Source organism: Pelobates fuscus, chromosome 6, assembly GCF_036172605.1.
Source record: "Pelobates fuscus isolate aPelFus1 chromosome 6, aPelFus1.pri, whole genome shotgun sequence".
Classification (NCBI taxonomy): Eukaryota; Metazoa; Chordata; class Amphibia; order Anura; family Pelobatidae; genus Pelobates; species Pelobates fuscus.
The window spans coordinates 259,240,955-259,259,582 of NC_086322.1; positions in this window are offsets into that span (position 1 = coordinate 259,240,955).

An 18,628-nucleotide genomic window follows, 5' to 3' on the forward strand; every position below is an offset into this window, starting at 1 on the left:
AAGCTGCCAACCAAGTGAGTTTCCTCAGAAATCTCATGATCGTAAGGGATTTGGAACGACCTTTGTTGATGATGTGACAGGTTACCTGGTTTTCTGAGTAACAACGCACTGGCATATAAGTCCATAAAATACCCCATGCTACGGCAGCCGCCACGATGGGATAGATCTCAAAAAGAGCTGAGGTAGTGGAAAAACCTTCCAAATCCTGAACTGCTGAAGGCCAGCTGCCCCAAAGCCATTCGTTCCCCAAAATTGCTGCAAAACCAGTGGTAGATGCCGCATCTGACCAAATGGTAGGAGATGAGTCAGTCAATTGAGGGAGGAACATACTTTTACCATTCCAAGTGGTTAAAAATCTCTTCCACATGTTTAGATCTGCCGTAGCTTGGGGTATTGGGGGCTTGGGGACAACCTGTGCGTGTCATGTAGGAAAAGTGGGGAAAGATGCAATAGTCGTGATATAAAGGAGCATCCTTGAGGTATGATGCGCATAGCAAAATTTAGTGATCCCAGCAGGGACTGTAGCTCTTTGCGGTTGCAAGTACCGAGCTGAAGTTAACTGTTTATGTAAGTGAGAATATTCTCTATCTTATCGTGTGGTAGGCTCGCCTGCATTGTGGCGGAGTCTAATTGGATACCCAGAAAAGTGATAACCGTGTCTGGCCCCTCTGTTTTCTTAGGGGAGATAGGTACACCTAGTTGCTCAAATAGCTTAGTGGTAGCTTTGAGACTAGTAGGAGGGGAAGTATTCTTCTCGAACAGTAGGAAATCGTCCAGGTAATGTAATACCGTAGGGCATCTGGCTATGTTCAATAGTAACCAGCACAATGCTTCAGCAAATGTGTCGAAAATAGCTGGGCTACATTTGGACCCAAAAGTTAACCGGGAGAAAAAATAGTAGTTCCCGGACCACTTGATGCCATGCAGGTGCCACAGTGTGGGGTGGATTGGTAGTAATTTAAAGGCGTTAGTAATGTCGGTCTTACTAAGCCAGGCTCCAACCCCTGCTTCTATGATAGCGGTAATGGCGTGATCTATGGTGGTGTATTGCAGGGAGAATTAATCAGAGGGTATGAGGGAGTTAAGACTGGGGTTGGCTGATGAGTGGGGTGCCGATAAATCAATGATTAGTCTCTGTTTTTGGGAAGATGTCCCTGTGACAATACCAATGGGGTTAGTGCGCCATTCTTTGAATGGAGGAGTTTTGAAAGGCCCCAATACGAAGCCCTCAGCCACTTCTTGGTGGTCTTCTTCTGATAGGTTGTGTTGTGCGGATTGTAGATTAGGGCATTCCAGAGTTCCGGCTGGTATGTGTAGGATACCTGTGTGGAAGCCTTCTGTTAAACCAGAGATAAGAAAGTCAACTAGGTGTCTAGATGGGTGCTCAGACATAAATGCAGTAAATACTGGCATATTAATGGATGTTAGGTTAGGCTTGGAATACATTTTATTTGGACACATGGTCTTTGCATGTGCCCTAAAACATTTTGAACAGACATGCAATAGTCTACATCCACTATAATTACAAGACCCAACATTGAAATGCCCAGAAACTTGATGGGCATCCCAGTTTGTCTCTTGACAAGTTCTCTGGAACACCAGAGGAACTAGCTCCTTGCGTGGAGGCATGTTCATCCGCTGTGTTGGGTATTTATGCAGGTCTCCACAAGGTAGACACTCCCCTAGGGGACCTTGTGGAAGACTGTAAAATCTATTATACAGTAGCCAATCGCAGTGGCTATAACACAAGCCCTTCCCATTTTACCTGTGAGTCATTCTTTCCTATCCCGGAGATAATTAGGGAGAAACCTAATTAACTCCGAGGATAGGGACCATCGCCATTTTAAAATAAAATACGAAAAATAAAATAAAATACATAAAATCAGAAGTACCGAATGTATAGTGTTCGTGCAACGTATCCCCAGATACAGCCTGGATCTGAGGGCATATTCCTACCGAATAGCGCTCAGGTCCGATGTACACAGTCCAATCGCCATGGAGTCAAAGTCTCTCATAAGTCCTTCGGTATACGAATGACTCCATGGGACGGCTACCTGGGTAAGTCCATACGAATTAGAGAAACTCCCGAACTGACCGGTGTTCGTACGCCTCAAAGGAAATAGAAGGGGCGGCCGTCTCCAGCGGTGTTCGGTAGATAAAGAGTCAGTTTTTAGATCCATAGGTTTTGCACCGAACACCGCTGATTCGCCTCGTGTCCAAAATGGCCGCCGCCTCGTGTTCGGCATACGAACGACGACCACCCGTACGAATGGAATGGAGAGGTGTTTGCGGTTAACCACAACGTTCTAATTGTAGTCAAGGTGTTAATAAGCCGCACACTCCTCTCCTGGGTGGCCGATGGTTCGGTAGTTTCAATCGGTACTTAGGGAAACATACGAACGAGGGCATACGGACAGGAAATCCACGAACCCAAGGCAAACAGACGAACCAGCAATGCAGGTCTATGCAGCAGGGTTCGTCACACGGCTCCCCCCTTGTGGAACACTCCGGCAGACCCGGCTTGGCCCTTAGGCGTGTCAACTTGGGGATGACCGGACTAGGAGGTAGCAAGAACGTCGGTTTGCCGTGACAATCCATCTGCATTCCCATTCTGCTTACCGGGTCGGTAGCTGATGGTGAAGTTATACGGTTGTAATGCTAAACTCCACCGCAGCAGTCTACCATTGTCTCCTGAGACCCGGTTAAGCCAGACAAGGGGATTGTGGTCCGTGATAAGGGAAAATTCCTGTCCATACAAATAGGGGCTCAACTTTTTCAATGCCCAGACCAGGGCCAAACATTCTTTCTCCACTGCCGCATAACTCACTTCTCGGGGTAACAGCTTTCGACTGAGATATGCGACAGGGTGTTCTCCTCCATCTTCCCCGACCTGGCTTAGCACAGCCCCCAGTCCATACATGGAAGCATCTGTATGGACGAGAAAACGTTTGTTAGGAACTGGGGCAGCCAGGACAGGGGCATTCACGAGAGCCTGCTTAAGTGCTCGAAACGCAGCTTCACAAGCTGGAGACCACAGGACCTGCTTAGGGAGGTTTTTCTTAGTCAGGTCAGTCAGGGGTTTAGCGATAGAGCTGTAGTCGGGGACAAAGCGTCTGTAGTACCCTGCTGTCCCTAGGAAGGCCAATACTTGGGTCTTAGTGATAGGAGTGGGCCAGTTCGCTACTGCCTCTATCTTGGCTGGCTCTGGTCTCTGGCTCCCACACCCCACTCTGTGACCCAAGTATTGTACCTCGGCCATGCCTAGATGACACTTCTCTGGCTTCAATGTCAGGCCGGCGGCCCGGATTTTATCCAGTACTACCCCTACATGCACCAGGTGTTCCTCCCAGGACCCACTGTAGATCGCAATATCATCCAGGTATGCACAAGCAAATTCCTGGAATCCATCAAGGAGCCTGTCCACCATACGTTGGAAGGTAGCTGGGGCGTTCTTCATCCCAAATGGCATGACCTTAAATTGGTATAAATCAAATGGGGTGACGAAGGCCGACTTGGGGATAGCGTCCTTGGCCAGGGGAATCTGCCAGTAGCCCTTACACAGGTCTATGGTGGTCAGATAGCGTCCCCTGGCAATGCGGTCCAACAATTCGTCCACCCGGGGCATCGGGTAGGCGTCAGTGGTGGTCCGCTCGTTGAGCCTCCTGTAGTCCACACAGAACCGGGTGGTCCCATCCTTCTTAGGCACCAGGACTACAGGGGAGGCCCAAGGGCTATCGGAGTGCTCGATGACCCCAAGCTGGGTCATCTCCTCGATCTCCTTCCGCATTCCTGCTCGGACTGCTTCAGGGATACGGTAAGGGGGCTGTCGCAGGGGGTTCTGTCCAGGAGTCTCTACCTTATGTACAGCTAGGGTAGTGTAGCCGGGCTCTTGGGAGAACGGCGCCTGCTTCTTCCACAGAAGCTGTCTGGCCTGTCCTTTCTCTGCGGGGCTTAACCTGTCCCCTAGCTGTACGAGGCTAGTCATGTCCGTCTGGGAATCTCTTGCTAACAAGTCAGGTAAAGGTAAACTTTCAGTATCGTCTGCAGCGGGGGCACATACTGCAGCTACATCCTCAGGTCGTTCCTGATACTCCTTTAGCATGTTCACATGAAAGGATCGCTGGATCCTATCATCTGAACAGCTGGCTATAAGGTAGGTAGTATCACACACCTGAGCTAACACCTTATACGGGCCCTGCCAAGATGCTTGCATCTTGTTCGCCTTCACAGGTTTGAGCACTAACACTTTCTGCCCAAACTGGAAGACCCGCTGCCGGGCACCCCGATCGTACCATTCCCTCTGTCTCCCCTGGGCCACCTGGAGATTCTCTCTTACCATCAGAGACAGTTTCTCCATGCGGTCCCGGAGCTCCAGAACATACGGTACTATGGGGGTCCCTTCCTGCTCGGTCTCCCCCTCCCAGTGGCCTCTTATGAGATCTAGGGGTCCGCGGACCCTTCTCCCATAAAGCAGCTCAAAGGGGGAGAACCCAGTAGATTCCTGGGGCACCTCTCTGTCAGCAAACAACAGATGAGGCAGGAATCGCTCCCAGTCTCTGCAAGTGTCAGAAAAGGTCCTCAGCATCTGTTTGAGGGTGCCATTAAATCGTTCGCAGAGACCGTTAGTCTGTGGATGGTATGGGGAACTAAGTATCGGTTTAATGCCGCATACCCTCCACAGCTGCTGGGTGAGCACAGCGGTAAATTGGGTTCCCTGGTCAGAGAGGATCTCTTTAGGGAACCCAACCCTGGTAAAAAATCCTAACCAGGGCATCAGCAACTGTCTCTGCCTCTATGTTAGACAGCGCTACTGCCTCTGGATAGCGAGTGGCATAGTCCACCACGGTGAGAATGTATTTCTTACCGGATGGACTCGCCCTGGCCAGTGGACCCACAATATCAACAGCTATGCGGGCAAAGGGCTCCCCAATAATAGGCATTGACATAAGCCTAGCTCTTCCCTACCCGTTGACAAGTGTCACACGTGCTACAATATATCCGCACAGCCTGGTTAATCCCTGGCCAAAAAAAGTTCTGCATAATCCTATGGGCTGTGCGGCGGGACCCTAGATGTCCGGCTAGCGGAACATCATGCCCTATCCGCAGAATCTCCTGCCGGTATTTCGCGGGCACTACCAGCTGTCGATTTGGCGGAGGGGCAACACTTTTCTGGGACGGCTTAGGGATCCGGTATAACCTGTCCCCCACCCACTCATACCGCTCCCCCTCTGTTCCTTCTTCTCCAGTATCGGCTCTACCCCTATATCTCTGGAGAGATGGATCTGTCTGGGTCTCCCTCCCGAACTCCTCTGGGGAATCCCAGCTAACTAAAGTCTGCCCTGGGGTGTCAGTCGGGGAATCGGTTCTTACCTGGGTCTCAGCAGCAGGTGGGCCGGTTCCAGCAGCACGGGTCTGAGCACGGGTAGTCACTGGGTTGGCCTTGGCAGGTCCCATGGGAGCATAGGCAGAAACCAGAGGGGCCAAATCATTTCCCAGCAAAACATCAGCAGGCAAGTCCTTCATAACTCCCACATTCACATGTCCGGATCCCACTCCCCAGTCCAAATGAACCCGGGCAACAGGCAGACGGAACACGGCGCCTCCTGCCACCCTTACTGCTACAGTATTTCCAGTATGTTGGTGTTCAGAAACCAGGTTCTTTTGGAGCAGGGTCATAGTAGCTCCGGTGTCTCTCAGACCAGTGACCACTTTCCCATTCAGCTTAACGGTCTGTCTGTGTTGTTGGCGGTTGTCCTGCTGAGCGGCTTGCACTGGGTCTGCTTCATGTAGGATACCCCAAAACTCCTCCTGCTCAAAGCAGTGAACAGAAGGCTGAGGTGGCTGCTGGGCTCCGCCGGCTGGTCTTCTCCAGGACTGTGCTTGGCTGGCATTGTTTAATGGGCACTCTGGTCTTTTATGCCCCAGTTGCTTGCATCCATAGCACCGGATTTGATTTGAGTAATCCCGGGCGTTGAATCGGGCTGACTGCCCATAGTTGGTCGCTGGCGGCATAGTGGGGGTACGTTGTGCTGGGGGCTGATATACATTGGTGGTTGGAGGTGCTGCCGGTTTGTACTCTACTCGGGCAGGGACCTTGGCTGTTGTCTGATCTAGCTTACGTGCATCAGTGTATTCGTCGGCCAGACGAGCAGCTTCATGGAAGGTAGCGGGTTTACGGTCCCTGACCCACTCACGAACTCCTGCAGGTAACCTGTCAAAGCAGTGTTCTAGCAGGAATACTTGCAGCACCTCTTCCCCAGTTACCGCTTGGCACCCTGTCATCCAGTGGGCTGCCGTGCGGTGTACCCTGCATGCCCATTCCACATAGGAATCACCAGCCTGTTTGTTAGTGTCCCGGAATCGCCTCCGGTACGTCTCAGGAGTGACAGCGTATCGGGCCAAAAGGGCATCTTTTACTGCCAGGTAGCTAGTGATTTCCTCCTCTGGGATTGCCCGAAAAGCCTCACTGGCCCGGCCGGATAATTTCCCAGAGAGGATAGTGACCCATTCTTCTGCGGGCACCTGGTGTAAAGCACACTGTCTTTCAAAGTCCGCCAGGAACCCGTCTATCTCTCCTTCAGTCTCAATAAAATTTCTAAAAGCAGCAAATGGTACCTTTTTCTTTCCATTATTATTATAGGGTACCTCTGCTGCTGCAGCTCCTCTCCTCTGGAGCGCCTGTTGTGCTGTCACTGCGGCTTGTACTTGCACCACAATATCCGCTGCAGGGTTGGGGCCAAAGTGTGCCAGCCTTATCTGAACTGCCCGGTTAAACGATATCTCCTCGGGTGTTAAATCCAGCAGGCCCGGCACATTAGCTCTCTCCATTCCCTGTGCTGCATCCATCTCCACCAATATAGCAATAAGCTCCCTTTTCTTGAGATTGCTCGCTGATCGTCCTCTGCGCTCCAAAATGTCTTTAAGGGTAGCACGCCTTAATTCCTCATATTGCATTTCCAATCTGGGGTGTGTAGCTGGCCTTCAGGGCGGTGGGATTCATCCCGTCGCTTGCCACCAAATGTTACGACACTCACCGCCAGGGGAATGAAGCCGCCGTTTAATCGATAATCCCCTTTCTCTAGAAATACAATTTCAGTCCAACCGATCATAAAACTCCCGAACGGAGCATACGAATGCGGTAACTCCCGATCAGCAATCCATCCGAAATCCTTCCACAGCTAGAAATAAACGAAAACGCTGTCCCAATAGTAAATCCCTCCACAAACGAGACAAAGCTCCGTCTTGAAGGTCAAGCAGTAATGTGTTTAATGGGGGCTACCTGCCCGGTATTTATGCAGGTCTCCACAAGGTAGACACTCCCCTAGGGGACCTTGTGGAAGACTGTAAAATCTATTATACAGTAGCCAATCGCAGTGGCTATAACACAAGCCCTTCCCATTTTACCCGTGAGTCATTCTTTCCTATCCCGGAGATAATTAGGGAGAAACCTAATTAACTCCGAGGATAGGGACCATCGCCATTTTAAAATAAAATACGAAAAATAAAATAAAATACATAAAATCAGAAGTACCGAATGTATAGTGTTCGTGCAACGTATCCCCAGATAGCCTGGATCTGAGGGCATATTCCTACCGAATAGCGCTCAGGTCCGATGTACACAGTCCAATCGCCATGGAGTCAAAGTCTCTCATAAGTCCTTCGGTATACGAATGACTCCATGGGACGGCTACCTGGGTAAGTCCATACGAATTAGAGAAACTCCCGAACTGACCGGTGTTCGTACGCCTCAAAGGAAATAGAAGGGGCGGCCGTCTCCAGCGGTGTTCGGTAGATAAAGAGTCCGTTTTTAGATCCATAGGTTTTGCACCGAACACCGCTGATTCGCCTCGTGTCCAAAATGGCCGCCGCCTCGTGTTCGGCATACGAACGACGACCACCCGTACGAATGGAATGGAGAGGTGTTTGCGGTTAACCACAACGTTCTAATTGTGGTCAAGGTGTTAATAAGCCGCACACTCCTCTCCTGGGTGGCCGATGGTTCGATAGTTTCAATCGGTACTTAGGGAAACATACGAACGAGGGCATACGGACAGGAAATCCACGAACCCAAGGCAAACAGACGAACCAGCAATGCAGGTCTATGCAGCAGGGTTCGTCACAACATCCCTGTAAATACCAGAGGCTAGTACAAATTCAGGGATAGTCAGTTTTCTGTTCAGGCGGGCATCCCTAGATCTGACAACAACAGATACATCATCATAAGCATAAGTCTTATTCTCAACAATATCCTGGGAGGCAATCAACAGGGAAGCCAGGTTGATGTCTTTACCTTCCAGTATATCCCTTTTTATGTGCTCAGGTATCATATGAGCCGGGCTAACTTCCTGGTCATCCAGGATGATGGCTGGAGCAACTAATGGCAAGTCGGCTGGTGCTTGTGAAGCAGCAGCGGGTGGCCCTGCTAGAGTAAGGGCCGTGGTGACCGACTCAAGTTTCTCCAGCCTGGAGTTGACCTTGCTCATGGACGCCATGAGTGAGGACAACATGGCATGTATGTCTCCTGGGTTGGACTGGCTAGGTCCTTCCCCGGCATCCATGTTATTTGTAGATGTACGTAGCAGTTTGAAAAGTTCTGCTTTCCTTGCTGTAGTGGGGTAAGGGATTTGTCGTCTCCTCAGTTCCGTGGTTATACGCGGGATCGTCCAGGATCTGATCGATGCTGGACTAGCTAGCTTTCCTCCTTGTGTGGGAGTGACAGCTCTAGCCGGGGTGCTAGGCAGGGAGAAATCCTCTACTCCTTCCTGAGACATACTATAAACAAAACAATTAATTAGTATATGAAACCACCACATTGTACTGGCAGGCTAGCTAGGCCGGATGGCGAAACATTATACTTGTTTGGTGACAGATGAGGCCCTGCTATTTGCCAAGCGGCTTGAGAGGCTCTATCTATGCGTTGGCGCAAGGGGTTATTGAGGCCACTCATCGTAATGGCAGGAGTTTTAGGCCTCTCGGTGACTGTAAGACAGAAAACAGGGGAAGGGAGTGACAGGTGAGGCCCTCTCTATGCAACATGCGAGGCGATGCGATGGGTGTTTGCCTCTGAAACGTTGAGGCGGGGTGTTGGCCTTGCATGACCACTAACTGATGGCGACTGCCAAGACAGGGTAAATACCTATTGGGAAGCCTGTGACCCTATTGCCAGTACTCTAACCTAGGGGGAAGAAATGAAATGTATGGTAGAATACCATATGAGCAGGTGTACGTACCTGGTAGTATGACAAATTCACAGGACAAACCGTGGGGAGCAAATATATATACGCTTAACAGCCTGAAATGGGTAAAAGAGAGTAGTATGATGAGTGTGGATAGTTGGAAAGAAAAACAGACTTATAGCCTGTAGTAGCAATGTTTTTATGGTTTGCTGGCGTATGATTGAAAATAAAATGTTGTGATATACCATGGGAATAGAAATGTGTTACTCAGAAAAATGATGCCATGGCTTTAATAAGACATCTGAGGGAGGCTGTGGCCTATGTACAAACAACATATGTGTTATATAATAATGGTGTGTAAGGGAAACATAAAATGTAAGTTATATATATATGTATATTACTGTGCAGAAAACGTATGATTGGTTGGATCAGTACGTGTGATTCAACCCGAGTATGCATGAAAAGGAATTAAAGCCTTGTGTGTCATGGTTAACAACAAAGAAATGAGGCCTGTAACGTAGGCTGAGTCAATTTGTAATGAAATGGATAATTTATGAAAACTCCTGGAAGCGTGGGAGTCAGGGGCGGACTGACAGGTCGGGCAGATCGGTCATGGACCGAGGGCCCGAGGCAGTCAGGGGCCCGGCAGCACAGTCATGCTCTGGCTGAGGAGATCAGAGATCTCCTCAGCCAGAAACATGATTTATCCGTTATTCTAGTGATATGCTGCAGGACCCCTGCAGCATATCACTCTGTTAACCCCCTCACCCGTTTCCCCTCTCTCAGGGAGACCTGGCAGTGAGTATTCACTTCTTGCTGCATGGTCTCCAGCCGTGCGGTGCTGTGTGTGAGGAGGAAGAGGCGGGGCCAGGAAGTGACATCACTTCCTGCCCTGCCTGAAGAGCACTGGACGATAAGGAGCTGGAGCAGCCTGGCATACAGCACAGGTAAGCTTCTTATAATTGTAATTCACCCCCCTGTCTCCCTGTACCCACATCAACCCCCCCCAGTACCCATATCAGGCCCCCCCCCAGTACCCATATCAGGCCCCCCCCAGTACCCATATCAGGCCCCCCCCAGTACCCATATCAGCCCCCCCCAGTACCCATATCAGCCCCCCCCAGTACCCATATCAGCCCCCCCCCCAGTACCCATATCAGCCCCCCGAGTACCCACATCAGCCCCCCCCGTACCCAAATCAGCCCCTCCCAGTACCCAAATCAGCCCCCCCGTACCCAAATCATCCCCTCCCAGTACCCAAATCAGCCCCTCCCAGTACCCAACTCAGCCCCCCCAGTACCCAAATCAGCCCCCCTGTACCCAAATCAGCCCCCCCAGTACCCAAATCAGCCCCCCGTACCCAAATCAGCCCCCCCAGTACCCAAATCAGCCCCTCCAGTACCCAAATTAGCCCCCCCAGTACCCACCTTAGCCCCCCCAGTACCCACCTTAGCCCCCCCAGTACCCACCTTAGCCCCCCAGTACCCACCTCAGCCCCCTGTACCCACCTCAGCCCCCAGTACCCACCTCTGCTCCCCCCTGTACCCACCTCAGCCCCCCTGTACCCACCTCTGCCCCCTGTACCCACCTGCTCCTAGCTCAGCCCCCTGTACCCACCTCAGCCCCAGTACCCATCTCTGCTCCCACCTCTACCCCTCATTACCCACCCCAACCTCCTTTACCCACCTCAGCCCCCAGTACCCACTTCTGCTCCCACCTCAGCCCCCAGTACCCTCCTCTGCTCCCACCTCAGCCCCCCTGTACCCACCTCAGCCCCCAGTACCCATCTCTGCTCCCACCTCTACCCCTCATTACCCACCTCAACCTCCTTTACCCACCTTAGCCCCCAGTACCTACTTCTGCTCCCACCTCAGCCCCCAGTACCCACCTCTGCTCCCACCTCAGCCCCCCTGTACCCACAGCCCCCAATACCCACCTAAGCTCCTCCTCCACACACCACATCTCCCCTTGCACCCACCTCAGCCCCCTTTCTCCCTGTACCCACCTCGGCCCCCCTGTACTAACCACAGCTCCACCTGCACCCACCTCAGCCCCCCTGTACTAACCACAGCTCCCCCTGCACTTGCCTCAGTTCCCGTGCACCTACCTCAGCCACCATTCCTCCTTGCACTTACCCCAGGATCTACCTATCCCTGTACCCACCTAATCCCCTATGCACCAACCACAGCCCCTATGCCACCTCCACCTACCATAGCTCCTATGCCTTCCAGTACCCACCACAGCCACTATGTCCCTCCCTGTGCCCACTACAGCCTCTATGTCCCATCCTGTGCCCACAACAGCTCCTTGTCTATCCGCACCCACCACAGCTCCTTCTGCACACACCACATCTCCCCCTGCACCCACCTCAGCTCTCCCTTTACCCACCTTAGCCTCCTGTGTCCCTACACCAACCACAGCTTCCCCTGCACCCACCTCAGCCCCGTCTGCATCCACCACAGCTGCTCCTGCACCCACCTCACCCCTCCCTGCACTCACCTCAGCCACCATTCCTCCCAACACTCACCCCAGGATCTACCTATCCATGTTTCCACCCAAGCCCCTATGCTCCCACCACATCCCTTATGCCACCTCCAACTACCATAGCTCCTATCCCTTTCAGTACCCACCACAGCCCCTATGTCCCTTCCTGAGCTCACCACAACATCTATGTCCCACCTCATACTCTGTCCAGCCCCACCCCCACTTCAGTCCCCGTGCCTCCCTGCGCCCACCTCAGTCCCCGCGCCTCACAGTGCCCACCACAGCCCCTGTGCCTCCCTGCACCTATTTCAGCATTTATCCCCCTACACACACACTACAGCCACTATCCAACTTATACACAGTAGAACCTCTATTATCCAAACACGCACACACATTACAGCCCCAGTAACCAACAGATGCCTACTACAGATTCTATCCCACACACACTGCAACACAGCCAGCCCTCTCTACTCACATAATGCACTGCAAATAGCCCCATTCACACACGCAAAAACCCACAAGGAGCCTTACTGTATAGACACACCACAAGCAGCATCCCCACACATACAAAATGACATGCAGCCTCCCTTCACATACACATCACAAACAGCATACCCACCATTGCAATACTGCACACAGCCTTCACACACACAACTTTTACAATCTCTTATAAAGCACCAACATATTCTGCAGCGCTGTACAATAGGTAAAACAAGAGAGAAGATTAATCTAACACAACACTTTGACATACAGGAACACATCACTAACCACATCCCCACACACGCAACCCCACAAGTAGACTCCAAACACATGTGGCTAGTTGTAAGGTTGTACATGTGGGGGATGCTGCTTGTGATGTCCAAAGCAAAATTAGTGGAAGTGTGTAATTAAATTTGCTTTATTTTAATTGCTGGGGAGGCACGCCAGCAAGGGTTACTCCATCTAAAACAGTGTTTATTAAAACACTGGTTTTGGTTGGATTAACCCCTTAAAAGTAAATCTGGCCATTTTGGGGGGCACTCGGGGATGTGGGAGTCAGGGATGTGTGGCTCTCACACATCCATTCTGTGTGCTGGGCAGCCTACACATAATATATGTGTAAAAGCACCAGAGAGAAGGGGTAGAAGAATAGCAGGGAACCAGAAAACCTTGTACCAGGACCAGGAGGGCGGGCCCTTGATCACCCACTGCCCGAGGGCCCTGTGAGGTATCAGTCCGCCCCTGGTGGGAGTCCATACAGAAATGTTAGCTGGTTTCATGCACTTAATGTAATAAGTGATACCTTTAAATAGCAATGAAAATGGTCTGTCTATTAAAACAAGCAACTATTTAACCGAATGTATATACATGAAATGATGAAATGTAACTCACAAAACAGATCTATGTGAATACATAGCAGAATAACCGAATCTAGTATGAAGGGATCCAGAAGTTAGCACGAATAGCTTAAACGTATGCACTTTAATGCGAACAGCAATCGTGCATGAATATAACATGAATAAGTGCCGAGCGGAAAACACAACCGAAATGATAATCGTTAAAAGAAGCAAGGGAAACAGTTGTGCGAAATGATCGCTTCTCTATATATAAAATACAAATAACCGCAAATATATATATATATATAGCTTAATATATATAATTACATTAATGATTACATAAGTATACAATATATAATTTAAATACATATATATGTTTATATATTAAAATTCTACGTGTATATTTAAGTAATCTTTTAGCATAATTATGTGATTTTTATTAATTAAAATTTGACTGACATCCCTGACAACCGAGGCAAAATGTGCAGGGAATTTAATTCACAAGCACTACATTTAACCCTGTAACTTTCCAAGACACCATAAAAACTGTACATGAGGGATACTGTTTTACTCGGAAGACCTCGCTGAACACAAATATTAGTGTTTTAAAACAGTAAAATGTATTACAACAATGATATCGTCAGTGAAAGTGATTTTTTTGCATTTTTCACACACGAATGGCACTTACACGGACAATATAATTGTTGTGATACGTTTTACTGTTTTGAAACACTAATATTTGTGTTCAGTGAAGTCTCCCGAGTATAACAGTAACTCACATGTACAGGTTTTATGGTGTTTTCAAAAGTTACAGAGTCAAATATAAGGCTTATGTTTCAGTTTTCACATTCAAATTTGTCAGATTGGTTACATTGCCTTTGAGACCGTATGGTAGCCCAGGAAGTAAATTATCCCCATGATGGCATACCATTTGCAAACGTGGACAACCCAAGGTATTGGAAATGGGGTATGTCCAGTCTTTTTTAGTATCCACTTAGTCACAAACACTAGCCAAAATTGGCATTCAAATTAGTTTTTTTGTATTTTTTACACACAAACAAATATTAACACTAACTTAGGCCAGTGTTTGTGACCAAGTGGCTACTAAAAAAGACTAGACATACCCCATTTGCAATACCTTGGGTTGTCTACTATTGCAAATGGTATGCCATCATGGGGTAATTCTCATTCCTGGGCTACCATACGGTCTCAAAGGTAACGTAACCAATCTAGCGAATTTCAATGTGAAAAAAATGAAAAATGTAACATGCTATATTTTACCCTGTAACTTCCCAAAACACCATAAAACCTGAACATAGGGGGTATTGTTTTACACGTGAGACATCGATGAATACAAATATGTGTATTTTTTTTTTTCTTTATTTTTATTGTGCACAAAGATTGAAAAACAGCCTTGGTACGCCACAACAGCGGTGTCAAGGTATGAGTAACTTTAGTATGCAGTACAGGTTGTGACATATGCTCATCAGGCACATTTTGAGTTTTGTAGTTGCTAACAATCAGTTGATACATCACGGCATTGGTGAAACATATAAAAACTACTGCGCTTTGCTGTGGAGTGAGTACTAGGTTATCTGAGATCTGACTAATGTTTTGTTCAGTTGCAAGGGTGCAGTCAAAAGAGTAATAAATGAAGTAACATCATAATGTAACAGATCAAACTATATGTCTAGTGTTCAACATTTGTAAATATTTGAAGGCATGCTTGTTGAGTTAATGATGGTGGGAGACTCTAAAAGCAAGCAAGGTATACATGTTCACTGGTATGTGAAGGGTGGATGTTGAGAATACAGTCATGGTTGTTTTAAAGATTGAGTGTTTGCTTAGACTATAAACCCTAGACTGCAAATATGTGTATTTTATTGCAGTAAAAGCAAACAGTATTATGACATTCACATTTAAAATGTCACGTAGAACAAAACGAAAAAAAATCGTACTTTCTCCCATTTCTTTATATTTTATTCATATTAAATGATGTTTCATACCTAAATATTTGATGTTAAATTAAAGCCCTGTTTCCCCTGAATAAAATGATATATAATAAGTATGGGTGCACTTAATATGAAAGAGTCGAATTACGCCTGAACAGACATATAGTCAAATTCCAGATTTTGTTTACGTTTTGTTTTGATCATTATTATTATTATTATTATTATTGCCATTTATATAGCGCCAACAGATTCCGTAGCGCTTTACAATATTTTGAGAGGGGGGGATGTAACAATAAATAAGACAATTACAAGAAAACTTACAGGAATAATAGGTTGAAGAGGACCCTGCTCAAATGAGCTTACAGTCTATAGGAGGTGGGGTATTAGAAACATTACATTTGGCTCAGTCCTTAAGGGGTTAAATAACAACAATTATAATAATTACAAACATTTTGCTAATATGACAGGTACAATTTATGGAAATGGGCTGCCAAGGGTTAGTCAAGTTAAAAAATGTTGGGAAGCACTGCCTTACAGCAATGAAAGTAACGAGAAAACTTGAGATTCCTTGTTCATTTTGCCTACAAAGATAATCCCAGAACTATTAATTCATACTCAGCTATTCATTGTTTCACACTAACATTCTTGCACTGTGTGCATTTCGTTCATAAACAGCCAATCAGGTTCGCTCACCAAACAGAGAATAGCAGTGAAATTGAAACCTGAGGCAAAAATTTGTGAACATTTTTGGCCTTTAATTTACCAATCCCTTGTCTATAATTTACAATTCCAAGTTTAGCACGCATTCCTGTCACACATAAGTTAACAACATAACTTCTCTTTTCCATCTCATTTACCTGTTTTTCTCTGTTCCCATTCACCTTTATATTGTGTTGTCTCCATTTCCACACAGAAAGACAGTATCAGCAGTAGGAAAGCGATACAATGTAGTATCTTCATGTTTTTGAGGTAAACTGCTTCTGATTCTCCGAGAGAGTGTTTCACTCTTCAGGTGTATTTGGGAGGGTCACACTGCCACCTCCTCCCATTTATTGGCAAACATCATCTGTCATTGTCATCTAAACAATGCAAAGATTGGGCACAATGCCATACAATTATGGAAAGAAACCACTCACCCTATTAGGTCCACCAAAGACAAATAGTTTTCTATACTAACTCTTCCACTTTTCAGCCACAGCAAAAACAATCTGATCAAAAAGCACAACATGTGAATGGAACAAAACAGTCAGGTCCAGGCAAGAAAAAATGGACTTGCGTAAATAGAACTGGAAAAAGATTTGAATAATAATGGGAGGAAGGAAATAAAACAAAACTATTTCCTTATTAAAATAAGTATGTGTTAAAGGAAACCTGAATACCTGTTTTATGAAATGTATGGCTGGATGTCACCATACTACACTGTTAATTGTGTATATATATATATTTTTTTTTTGTTGTTGTTGAAAAAACATGTTTTCAAATGGTTTCCTTAAAGGACCACTATAGGCACCCAGACCACTTCAGCTTAATGAAGTGGTCTGGGTGCCAGGGCCATCTAGGATTAACCCTTTCTGCTGTAAACATAGCAATTTCAGAGAAACTGCTATGTAGTGATGTCCCGGACGGTTCGCTGGCGAATAGATCCCGGCGAACATAGCGTGTTCGCGTTCGCGGCGGTGGGCGAACATATGCAATGTTCGGTCCGCCCCCTATTCGTCATCATTGAGTAAACTTTGACCCTGTACCTCACATTCAGCAGACACATTCCAGCCAATCAGCAGCAGACCCTCCCTTCCAGACCCTCCCACCTCCTGGACTGCATCCATTTAAGATTAATTCGGAAGCTGCCTTTTTTTTTTTTTCCAATGTATTATTATAATTTTTTTTTAGTGCATATAAATGTTACAAGTAGATACTCCCCCCAGACACTCTGTATTACTGCAGATACTCCCTCCAGACACTCTGTATTACTGCAGATACTCCCCCCAGACACTCTGTGTTACTGCAGATACTCCCTCCAGACACTCTGTGTTACTGCAGATACTCCCCCCAGACACCCTGTGTTACTGCAGATACTCCCTCCAGACACCCTGTGTTACTGCAGATACTCCCTCCAGACACTTTGTATTACTGCAGATACCCCGTCCAGACACTGACACAGAGCAGAATAGGGACTGTTCCTCCTACATAGGGTCACTTGGCAAATATGGATTGACACCTATCCTAAGGATCCCTGATACACACTGACACAGAGCAGAATAGGGACTGTTCCCCCTACATAGAGTCACTTGGCAGATATGGATTGACACCTATCCTAAGGATCCCTGATACACACTGACACAGAGCAGAATAGGGACTGTTCCCCGTACATAGGGTCACATGGCAGATATGGATTGACACCTATCCTAATGATCCCTGATACACACTGACACAGAGCAGAATAGGGACTGTTCCCCCTACATAGAGTCACTTGGCAGATATGGATTGACACCTATCCTAAGGATCCCTGATACACACTGACACAGAGCAGAATAGGGACTGTTCCCCCTACATAGGGTCACTTGGCAGATATGGATTGACACCTATCCTAAGGATCCCTGATACACACTGACACAGAGCAGAATAGGGACTGTTCCCGCTATATAGGGTCACTTGGCAGATATGGATTGACACCTGTCCTCAGGGACCCTGATACACACTGGGAGGTGACCTACTGTCCTCCCCCCCGCCCCCACCCCTGCGCGGTGGGTGGAGGCCATAAATCACAATGGGGGACCTACTGTCCTCCCACCGCCCCCACCCCTGTGCGGTGGGTGGGGGCCATAAAAATAATGAGGAGGGGGACCTACTGTCCTCCCCCCGGCCCCCACCCCTGCGCGGTGGGTGGGGGCCATAAAAATAATGAGGGGGGGACCTACTGTTCCACCCCCCTGGCCCCCACCCCTACGCGGTGGGTGGGGGCCATAAATCACAATGGGGGGACCTACTGTCCTCCCTCCGCCCCCACCCCTGCGCGGTGGGTGGGGGGCATAAAATGAATGAGGGGGGGACCTACTGTCCTCCCCCCGGCCCCAACCCTTGCGCGGTGGGTGGGGGCCATAAAAATAATGAGGGGGGGACCTACTGTCCTCCCCCCGGCCCCCACCCCTGCGCGGTGGGTGGGGACCATAAAAATAATGAGGGGGGACCTACTGTCCTCCCCCCTGGCCCCCACCCCTACGCGGTGGGTGGGGGCCATAAATCACAATTGGGGGACCTACTGTCTTCCCTCCGCCCCCACCCCTGCGCGGTGGGTGGGGGCCATAAAAATAATGAGGGGGGGGACCTACAGTCCCCCCCCGGCCCCCACCCCTGCGCGGTGGGTGGGGGCCATAAATCACAATGGGAGGAGGACCTACTGTCCTCCCCCCGCCCCTACCCCTGCGCGGTGGGTGGGGGCCATAAAAATAATGAGGGGGGGACCTACTGTCCTCCCCCCTGGCCTCCCCCCTGCGCGGTGGGTGGGGCCCATAAAAATAATGAGGGGGGTGACCTACTGTCCCCCCCCCTGGCCCCCACCCCTGAGCGGTGGGTGGGGGCCCTAAAAAAAACAATAAAGGAGGGACCTACTGTCCCCCCCAGCCCCCACCCCTGAGTGGTGGGTGGGGGCCCTAAATAAAAATCCCCCCCCAATCAAAGGTGATTATGGGTCCCCAAACCC